Raw genomic sequence first — 12,347 nt, 5'->3', positions numbered from 1 at the left:
TAATAATTAGTATAATTATCGATTTACCGAGATTTCGAGTATAATAACAAACCAATATACACGATCAAACTTTGCAACGTTTACAGAATTTCATGATAAACACTCAGGTAAGAAATAGAAACATTAAAATTAACAAATATCAAACATTGTTAAAATTCTTAAAAGCAAAGGATTTTGTCTGTCTTCATTGTTATTAAATTGTAGCCATCTTGTATCCACGTATACGGAGTGCAGATAATCAAATGTAAGAATTTAGTATAAAGGAAGACAACTCAAATTATATCCTCAGACCAATCCAACTCAATTCATCTAACTTATAACTTTGTGTTAACCAAATTTATCTGTTTCAATCCAATCTGCATAATCTGCATGTAATTACACAATTGTAAACACTAGATTAAATATTATATATGTATCACTGAATATCAGGCAAATAACGAGCAGTAACTTGTTAATAATGATAAGAATTCTACCTTTCTTTGAATGTGTTTACCTTTACCAGATCGAAATCAACTCGAGTATTTCCTGGCACTTTTAGATATGGAGCTACGCCTTTAAAAAACATATTTTAGTTAGTATTTGTAAAGATTTTCCTTAAATCTTTATCCTGCATATACTTGCATCTCCAACAAACTTGTTTAACTAAAATGCAGAGTTGAATGTACTAGGTATACAGGCGTTTTATATACGCCACACATGCTCAAGAATTTAAAAGGCCTTTTCAATTTAGAATTGCCTTCCTCTCTTCCTAGCTCGCAATTAGATCAAAGATTAGTGTGTCCGTTGTCAAAATAATGTGTCCGGTTAGGATTTACATGTCATCCTGCAGTATAATTGAGAGTCTGGTTCCTATTCATCTTCTGATCCTTAATATGCATAAATATATATGGACCTCCCCTCTAAACTTTTCCTTTTTCGCCCCTTTTCAAAATATTTCATCCGCATCTAGCAACGAAATCTGATTATATTGTGCTGTTTCCAATAATTATTAATTATGTTAACTGATTAAGGTTACCCCCTTTTAATTGTTTATCAATAGATATGGAGGACCATGCTATAATGTATTTAACTTAAATGGATGAAAATGTCGGGATATGCCTGTCTTTTGTATTTTGACTCCGAATAGCAGTCCAGTTAAGCATCATAATACAGAACAATCCCTAACCGAACGCACCTTAATTTAAAAAAGAATACAAATATAAAGAAATCGATTCTTATATTTCTGAAAAATACAAAAAAAAATATCAAAACCATGAAAGATAACTCAAATAGTATAACGATAGCTATGGGAAACGTGTGTGTATTTGCCATCTTATGTCAGTGAAAATAAAGTCGGTAATATGACAACCACGTGATAAATAAAAATGCAAGATTTCTACCATTTTTCGTCATGAGTAAATTATTTCATATTTACGAAAGTTCAAGTGAGAGGTTTTAAAAGTCTTGGAACACTTTGTTCAAACTAGAGGGATGTATTTAATTAAATTCAATGGTTTGCAATAACCAGTGTCATTAGGCTCGTAAACGTCGAATTACGTGAATGTGTCATCTTTTGGAAATCTCTATTAGCGAATATATTACTAATTTCCTGAACATTTCCTAACAGATCGTTTGAATAACCAATGGGTCCGCCACTGCTAGTGGACGTTTCGTCCCCGAGGTTATCAATACCCCAGTAGACAGCACTTCGATGTTGACATGAATATCAATTATATTGTCATTTTTATAAACTTCCTGTTTATCGAACTTTAAAATTTCGAAATACTAAGGCAGATTTATCTCAGGAGAAGATTACCTTAGCCATATATGGCACAACTTTTTGGAATGTTTGGGTCCTAAATGCTCTTCAACTTTCAACTTGTTCTTGATTTTTAAATGTTTTGATATGACCGTCACTGATGAGTCTAATGTAGACAAAACGCGAGTCTGGCGTATTAAATTATAATCTTAGTACCTTTGCTTACTATTTTTCAGACAGCTCTATCTAGTGATATAATTATTCAGTAGATATTATTATTTATTAATAGTAGTAGTAATAATTAAGAATATAGTAGTCTTTCTTCATTTTAACCTAGATGGAGCGCTAATATATAGATGTTGAACGGAGTGTTAATTCATTCAGTTAGTATAGAATAAAATCTGTTAACAACGATCCAAGTAGAGTAAATGGTTCAGAGCTATTTACTAAATCGGGTAAGAAATTATGCTTAGTTTTTAGTTTACAGATTTTTTTGATAGTGAAGAGTTTATTTTTGTTTGTTTTGTATTTCCCATAAAACTTTCCATGTCTGTTACGGTAAAAGAACGAAGCAAACTGAATTAGTGACACCCTTGTATGAATTCAAATGATAATTTCATTATATGTCTTTTATGCATAAAAAATATGGCTTACAACACATTGTAGTATCGTTTGTTTACATTTCGTTGTTGTGATGATATTAGGTTTTACAAGCGTGTATTTACCCGTAGAATGCCTATATTCTAACTTCATTGTTCTATCCGGAAGCTTATTCATAATAAAAAAAACAATATCACGTGGTAGTACGATCGGAACAGCACAGGCAATATATTCATATTTTACCACGGGTGTGTACTCAAAGCGTTTAAAGGACGTCATGTTAAAACGTGACTTAGATAGCAATAATCCTTTGTTCGGGGGTGTTCAAATAATTTTTGGAAATGTAATTATTGAAACAAATTTCAATGTCTTTTAAAAAAATGTTCGATATTTTGTTTTAAAGAAAGGGTTAATATATATAATCCAGGTAATCCGCCGAAAATATTCAAATGATTTAAAAAAAACATATTCATCCTTTATGTAAATTGACGGTTAGACATTTTTTTGCGGTACAAAATGTGTGGTTAAGTCGAATACAATATACAATATAGTACCGTAGATGAAAACAACAAATAAACGTAAATGCCCACTCTCTATATGCCATAATGTATTTATATTTTATTGAGTTTGGTTCATTCCAAAATAGTTTTAAATGTGCTCTGCTTGTTTTGTGTTACCCTTTCTCGCCATGTTTAAATTCAAGAGTCTTCATAGAAGTAAAACAAAAGTACTTAACTCGGAGGGAATATGAACATTTTAAGTGCATTAAAATCGGTAAAATTCAAAGCTATCAATCTACTTAAAAAAATAGCTGTACCAAGTCAGGAATATCACAGTTTTTGTCCATTTGTTTTTGAGCTTTTGATTTTGACATTGGATAATAGAATTTTCGCCTTGAATTTTCCTCGGAGTTCAGTACTTCTGTGATGTTTTAACAGATTTAAGTATGCTGGAGTTTTGAAAACGTATTTGTTGAATTATAAGAAAGGAAGAAACTGTGCGCCTCTACCTGCTGACCTCGAGCTCTTTCTTTTTTCATATGAGAAAAAATAAGCCAGGTCATTTAATTTCTCATTAAGATATTTTGATGATGTTCTGTCCAAATTTTGTCTGATTGGGTTCCATTGATATGATATAAGATATTCCCCAGAACTAGAAATTGAGGAATCAACAAACACGTCTTTTCTCGTCCCATTTCTAAACTTAAACTTCGAATTTTACATAATTGGCCATGGTAATCTCAGTACCAAATACTATGATACACAAGACTACTTAGTATTTTGATTTTGAAATTAACAATTCCCCCCTACCTAAGTAGCAATATACTAACTCCACCTGCATATGGGATACATATTTTATTTGGTATTCAAGAGCTTGCAGCTTCTAATTGGACTTCGTAAAGTGCCGGAGTAGAAAGTTAATGAACCTGGGGTATATCAACGAACGTCTCGTCATTTTTCTAAGACAGTTCATCGGAAGATGTTATGACCTTGTTGATAAATATTCCGTATCAACTTCACAGATGATACACGATGGTTTGAGGAATAGGTTCTGGGTACTGAAGTTATCTTACTAACGTGTTATATTATTCCTTAATTTGTCTTTATGAATATTATTTTTACTGTTTAGTCTGGGTTTTTTTGTTTGTTAAATCCATTTGAAGTGGCTCTGTACTTATACATACTGTCAATGCGTGATTGTGCTATGATAATATTTTCTTGTCTTTTATTTTTGACAATGTGCTTTGTCTATATACCTTTATGTGCTTCTTTGTTACTTATGATTTGGTTCTGCACTTATGCATCTCGTCGTTGTAATTATGCTATGGTTAATGTATGTATTATTGTTTTTCATTGTGCTCAATTGTGCTTAGTGTATATGCCTTTTTGTGTTTCTTCCTTTTCTATGACTTGTCTCTGTAACATTTTGTTTAGGCTTCTTTACTGTAAGAGTAACAGTTAATCCTCTCTCTTCTTGTTATTTCTCCATCGACAGTTTTAAATATATATATACATATAAATACAAAAGAATTCGCGCGAAATGTTTGCTTTATTGTACATGTAAATCATTTGGTCTAAATCAATCCAAAAACATCTAATAAATGCTATTGCCTTTGAGATATTTTATTTGATAGTAAATCGATCATTATTTCAGTTTGGTACATGATTTAGCCATAAGGTCTTATGTTGGGTAACATATGACATTGGAAAATATCAACAGAAAGTGACCTCGAGAAAAGCGGGAGTAGAAATTAGCACTACTTTCATGGAAAAGTACCATGAAACAGCTTATTTTTGTATTACCATACATAAACATGTCATTTGATCCCAGAAGTGACCATCAATAAATCAGAAGAAGCCCATTACACCCATAATTATAAGCAAAAGTACATAGAAACTGTATATTTTTAGAAGCATCATGTTAGTTCGGAAGACAAAATTTCCCCTTTTCAGTCGAGAGTATTATGTAAACCATTTGTTTACAAATCTTAGTTAATAAATCTTCTAAATGAGACCGAAAGTGATATTTCATGAACCAAAGATATATAGAATAAAGGACTTTTTGTTTTTGATACTGACTTTATCACAGTAAAATATCAGGTGAGCCCGAAAAAAAAAACCACTACAATAATAGAGAAAATAACAAACGAACTTCTTTTTCGCGTCGAAACACGGCGAATCACACTTGACTTCACAGGCTGCTTTACGTCATTTGAAATTTTGTCACAGTGCAGTAAACATGACGTTCTCTTGCACAAAGTATTGAAAAGGAATTATTGCATGCGTTTCATTAATTTTCTGCTGTGGACATGACACTAACAATGGCAAATATAATGGAAGCATACCGGTAAGCCAAGTTTCTTTATTTTTCACAAAGCATCATCATAGTGATAGTCAGAAATAAGAATGAAACGATATGAATCAGCAGATTTTTTATCGATCATCATTTTGAGTTCAACGACAAGTTTTAATCAGTGTTCATCAAGAAAACGATCACATTGCTGATGATATAAAATAATTTTAAGAACGCACTGTGATGAGACATTTATCATTTATACAGGAGCCCCCCCCCCTTTTTTTCCCCGCGGCAATGAAAGTTGACTGTAAATTATCTGAACAAGCTTATTTCCTGTCGATTTCATAAGTATTTCAAACATTTCAATAGATGTCACTACCCTTTAAGCTTATAATTCTTGCTTTTTATTTATTTATCACCACGGACCAGACATATGAAACTTAAGAGTTTAAAGGCCCTGTGGTTACCTTTAATTCCAGAAGCTAATTTAGGGGAAGGTGACACGGATTACAGTAACCCCTTATAAAGGCTACAATTCTGGTCAAAACAGACTTTTATATATAGGTTGGTGCCCCTGGTTATACTCCCCTTTTTAAAATTTATCATTGACCCACGTGATAGATCCACACACATGAAGATTACGGTTCACTTTTTTGTTCTTTGTTCTATGGATATCTGTTATAATTGAACGACATTTTTTCAATTGGTCCGAGTACACAATTATTTCGTAGTGCATTTCTTTTAGACAATAAATGTAAATAAAAAAAAAGCCCACCTGCGCTTTCTCAATACTATTTTTACAGTTGTTCTACTTTTGGGACAAATTATATCAAAATTATAGAAAACTTCATCAGCTCTAACTCAAAATATGGACAATTTTGTGTTTAGGGGGTCTTGAAATCTTTTGACCACTTCCGAAGTGCTAGTTTTTGACCTTTTTCAGCTGGACCTTATCACTACTTTACCTAAATATTTATGACCCAAATTTTTTTAGTGTCATTTCACCCCTCAACTTGCTATATGAGGCATAAAACATGGAGAATTAAATTTGGAAGGGGTATAACAAAAATTGGCAAGTAACACACTGTCCACATTAAGGACTATATTCGTGGACAACGAAAATCAAAGGACGATAACTGTGTACTCGGACCAATCGTGTATGATGGTCCCACAAAAATGTCGAAAATGCGTAAATTTAATTTTTTTTCTAGCTTCTCTGATGCGATATCGGTACCTTTTTGGTCACTATTTATGTGTTGCGTTTAAATATGAATTATAACACTTTATAGTGACTGATCAGGTAAAACAAATACTTCTCAAGAAATAGAAAACTACTTGGAACAGCACCAGGCTATGTATTGGTATTGTATGGATAAAAAGTCGGATTAGTATTATTCGCCAAAATATCGTGCGTTTCTGCGAAATACGCGCAATTTTGTGAATGAAAGGGGAAAGTAGATCCTTACGCGTTGCATTCGCGCATGTCATTTGCGTACTAACCTAATAATTTTTATATCACGGCCAGTCCATTGATACTGACATTATCAACGAGTACAAATCAAAGGAAATATGTGCAAATTACCGATAAAGCCAATCATCTTTCTTATTTCAAACTAAAATATCTAGAAATCATGTATTTTAGGAATCAATGTAAATAAATTTATCATTGAACGCAAACAGTAACTTAAAGTAAATGGAATACCAATTACTCTTTGTAATCATTTGTCTGATTTTTTTTGTATATTTAGCCATGATGTTGTCAATTTATTTTCGATTATTGGGGTTGAATGCCGCTCTCGTACTTTCGCCTATCTTTCAATTGTACATTAGGCAATTATAATTAAATTTCAAATACTGTGCAATTAAATTAATCAAATGTAAATCTCATACCAATCACGTTTACATATAAGTCTTTGATTAACAAACAAAGATAAGTTTTACGGCTTGTGATGAGTTAATTAGTAATGCATGAAAAAGGTTGATCTGTATACAAACACCGTTAAAATTGTTTCATCAGTTGCGTAGGGTTCTCCGCGCGTCACTTTGTTTTTGTTCTCGTTTAGAAATATGATATGGTAAACAATTTCAGACGAAATAAAATTGAGAATGGAAATGGGGAATGTGTCAAAGAGACAACAACCCGACCAATTAAAAAAACAACAGCAGAAGGTCACCAACAGGTCTTCAATGTAGCGAAAAATTCCCGCACCCGGAGGCGTCCTTCAGCTGGCCCCTAAACAAATATAAACTAATTCAGTGATAATGAACGCCATACTAATTTCCAAATTGTACACAAGAAACTAAAATTAAAATAATACAAGACTAACAAAGACCAGAGGCTCCTGACTTGGGACAGGTGCAAAAATGCGGCGGGTCAATCATGTTTGTGAGATCTCAACGCTCCCCCTATACCTCTAACCAATGTAGAAAATTAAACGCATAACAATACGAACAATAAAATTTAGTTCAAGAGAAGTCCGAGTCTGATGTCAAAAGATGTAGCCAAAGAAAATAAACAAAATGACAATAATACATAAATAACAACAGACTACTAGCAGTTAACTGACATGCCAGCTCCAGACTTCAATTAAACTGACTGTAAATTTCTGAGGTGAATACTGACACCTTTGTGCTTAATAAAGAATATTTCCATAACAAATTGGATGTGAAATACCTGAACGTATAAGAAGTCTGCATGTTGAGCTATATTTACGAATGATATCTTTATACCGATGATAAAATTTAGTAAATGTTTTGACTAGTTTGTGATATCGAAAACCCTGGTGTAATAATTTTTCAGTAATACATAAATTTCTCTCGTTAAAATCTAAAACATTGTTACATACACGAGCGTATCGTACAAGTTGAGATATATAAACACCGTAAGACGATGACAAGGGAACATCAACATTTAAAAACGGATAATTAACGATAGGAAATGAAAAATCATCCCTTTTATCATAAATTTTAGTATTCAGCTTTCCGTTAGTGATATAGATATCAAGATCGAGGAAAGGGCAGTGGTCATTGTTAGTATTAGCTTTATTAAAAGTAAGTTCAGCAGGATAAATTTCATTAATATACATACTGAAGTCGTCATTATTGAGAGCCAAAATATCATCCAACTATCTAAAAGTATTATTAAATGTGTTAATCAGATGTTGTTTCGATGGGTCTTTGCTTATTTTGTCACAAATTGTAACTCATAACAATACAAAAAGAGGTCCGCAATAAGTGGTGCACAGTTAGTCCCCATTTGAATTCCGATAATCTGACGATATACGGAATCCCAAAAGCGAACAAAAATGTTATATAGTAAAAAATCAAGGGCATATATAGTATCAAAGCATGTCTAATTAACATAGTTATTTTGTTTATTGCTACTAAAAAATGACCTAAAAGAGTTTGAACATATATATTCACATTCTGATTTTTTGAATGCCCATTCAATTAGGTGTGTGATTTTTTTCTTAATGAGAATGTGAGGCAATGTGGTATACAGGGTAGAAAAATCAAAACTTTGAACAGATTCAAAATCACCAATATAAGCATGCAATTTATCAAGTACTTCCAACGAGTTCTTGACACTCCAAAAATAATTTATTCCACTTTTCGAAGGCCTTATTTGAACAATTTATTACGAGGTTTTTAATTGAATCAAGTGTGCTGGTAAGAACAATGGCTTGAAGACGAAATAAATCTATATATGTGAGGGGTTTTGTGTAGCTTCGGAAGCCAATACAAAGTTGGGACTTTCATTGTATTTGGCTCTGCTTGTAAAGCGGTGGCTAAAGTTTATGTTTGTTACAGATTTCGTTTTCTGAAAATTGAGTCAGTTGGAATGTTGATGAATTGGTGATTTCCTTTTTCAGAACCTCAATGTAAAATTTACGTCAAACAATAATAATATTATTGGCAGCTTTATCGGCCGGGACAAAAACAAATTCCTTGGCTAGTTCTTTTAGTTGATGTTTGATACGAGATATAGGTTTATTGTGGTTATTGTTAATAGTAAAATATTCTTTAAAATGTTGAATACGTATATCAACTATCTTCATTACTGAATTAAAAAAAGAATCCAAAGATTTTTTGTCAGCTTTTTCCCGTTTTATCCATTTCATACAGTAAGTATATATGGAGTGAGTTGTGGATGATATTACGACACTCATTCCAATTAATAATTGACGAGGGACGATATTTGGGTCCATCACTGAGGAATGACTTTAACTCTCGGTCTTGAACGATGTTAAGATCTCCTATTATAACATGGGAAATGGGTCCATAAATATATTCGGAATTACTGCAATTACATGAAGTAGGTGTATTTTTACTGATATTAACATCTTAACACAATTGGCTATAATTAAACACAAATTTCCGAGTAGATTTCTTGTTAATATCGCAAATAAGAGGTAGCTCATTATTGTCAAAATATCCAGGAATTTGTTCTTTAACAGAATGGTCGTTAAATATACCGGCAATATTTACAAAATCAAAGCCTGTATTGACAATACTTAATTTTAATAAAATGTTTTTTATGATCTTCAGGGCGATCAATTTTGGAAAATAAATTGGGATAAACAATATGCCATAATAATTTGAACAATTTCATACTAAGGACTGCTATATGAAATTGTGTTGCAATCCTCCAAAATTTTATTTAACTTATTAACTGGTAACGAACAGAGTTTTGTCTGCCGTTGTTTTTTGAAATAGTAATTAGGTCCGAAATATTGGTATGAATGGCCCGAAATTTTCTTTGATTGCGATTTGTTCTACGACCGTATGAACAGTTTTTACGCACAGTTTTAGAAATTATATCCAAAATGTTAACGAAATTGGTCCTAGATATATTACAAATTCCCATGATATTATCATTTAGACCGAGAGGGTAAAATGTCTGTAACTTTTTAATCCAATTTAATTCAATTATTTTCCGTGATCGTACAAAATTTGAATGCGATTCAGCAGGCTGCTTATTTACTACTTCTAAAGGTTGAACTACTAAATATTTAAAAGGATGGTTGTGCTTCTTAAGGTGTTGGTAAATGATACTTTTGAATGTATTGGGTCTTTTAAAACGATACAGATGTTCTTGAGTTCGTTTAGATAAATATCGTCCAGTGTCTCCTACGTACTGAATACTACACCCCGGGTTTGTTTCATGTGAGTAAATAAATAATACTGTTTGTTTTTCAAGTTATATCAGATTCAAAATTTAAAGAAAATGTGCGACCTTAAAACGTGGACCTTACCGTATTGTTGGTGGAAAGATGGGGACATGTAAGTCATTTTTTGGCATGACACTTATCGATAGAAGGGTAACCACGATTTTTATTGTTAAAAATGTTAGCGATTGTAGTATTTTTAGATAACCGATTTTGAAGATTGAGACGTGTAGATACCCTTTGTACAAGTTTAGTATTTAGTACTTTTCCATTTCTAAACTTCATAACTGTTTTGTGAATTACATAATAAAGGAGCAAAGACTGCCTCCACACGGCACTTAAGACTGTTTGACCTTCTAAAACATTCCATCAGAAGGAAATGACGTTGCTGGTACTACTATAACAAATAGTAGTCTCAGAATCAACATATTGTATTCTCTTAATTGATTTTACTTAGTATTACGAAGTCAATATTTCAACAGAACCTTGTGAAAATAGGAAGACAACACATTTCAAGAATTATAACAGGCAAACGAGTATCCGAGTCCTGAAACTGTACTCTAGTACTCGGTCTTCCGATCGAGTACCCAATACCCGGGTACTCGTTGTCATCCATAATTTCAACAGAATGTAATGGGAGGCAGAATATTTTACAATTTTGTCCTGATATTGTTTGGTTTAGATCTGGTCTTTCTAACGCTGCTTTTATAGAAACAATAAAATATGGGGGTATCCATGTATGAAAGAAAATCCACACATCTCAAAGAGAAAACAAGAAAGCCATTACAATTATTTTATTTTGTCAAACTAATGATATGATTTCGCTATTAACATTAAAAACGTTTAACTAATATTAAAATCGATAACATTGATTTGTGATTATATATAATGGTAATGTATATAAAGATAATGACACAATCACAGTGGGACTTAGACATGTTACGTAAGAGTATACGTGCTTTAGCTGTTCCTTAACATATGATTCTAACAAATTACAATGCATAGGAGTAATTCATTATCAATAAAGCTACATCGTTTATAATAATTCATGAATGTCACATCTTGTTAATTATTCACATTTATACAAACCACAAACAATGAACAAAATTAAATAATTGAAATACCTTGATTTGATAGAGTTATGATCCTTTAAAAAACAATCGAGGGTAAAGATAGAATACCAAAGGATAAGAAATATTGCCCTAAATCAGACTGGACTGTTTTATTGTATAATGAACAACTGTTTTTTCGTTCTTAAAGTTAACTCGACTCCATCGACGATACCGATTTAGCAACCAAATTAGGAACATACGTTTCTTATTGAAATGTTCTGATAAAGTAAAGTAACGATTGAACACAAATGTAAAAATAATTAAAGGACTGACTATAACATCTGATTTCTGAAGTGTTCATTGGGAGGAGCAACTCTTTATCAATGAAATTGTAGGGTTTTCTTGGTTTTATTAATGTCTATCATTTCTTGAAACAAGATATATAAATCACATTTTATAGAATGATACAGTTCGTCTTTTTTTATATGGTTTCTGAGGGTTAAGGTACTTACGCGGGTACTGAAAAGTAAACTCACTAAAAACTCCGAGAAAAATTCAAAACCGAAAGTCCCTAATCAAATGGCAAAATCAACTGATCCATCTCATCAAACGAATGGACAACAACTGTCATATTCCTAATTTAGAACAGGCATTTTCAAATGTAGAAATGGTGGATTGAACCTTGTTTTAAAGCGTTAAACATCTCTCTTTCTTTACTGTCGCATCAACTTCCATTAAATTAACAACGATGAGTGAACAAAACAAATATATTTAGTAAAATTGGCCAAACCAAATTCTCTTGAATATCCAATTTTGTTGATTAATTAAAATCTGCATTTAAACCTGTAGACAATGTCTACTTCGCTGATCATTTCAATTCGTTTCTGATCTTTCAAAAGGAATTTTGTAGAAAGTGTTTTCTGTTATAACATGTTCATTATACTGCTCATCTTTCGGACAGTTTCAAGATTTGTCTTGAACAACTGTAATCAT

The sequence above is a fragment of the Mytilus trossulus genome, chromosome 7 (genome assembly GCF_036588685.1).
Source record: "Mytilus trossulus isolate FHL-02 chromosome 7, PNRI_Mtr1.1.1.hap1, whole genome shotgun sequence".
NCBI lineage: Eukaryota > Metazoa > Mollusca > Bivalvia > Mytilida > Mytilidae > Mytilus > Mytilus trossulus.
The sequence above is the reverse complement of the archived record's forward strand: the minus strand, read 5'-3'. Positions refer to the sequence as shown.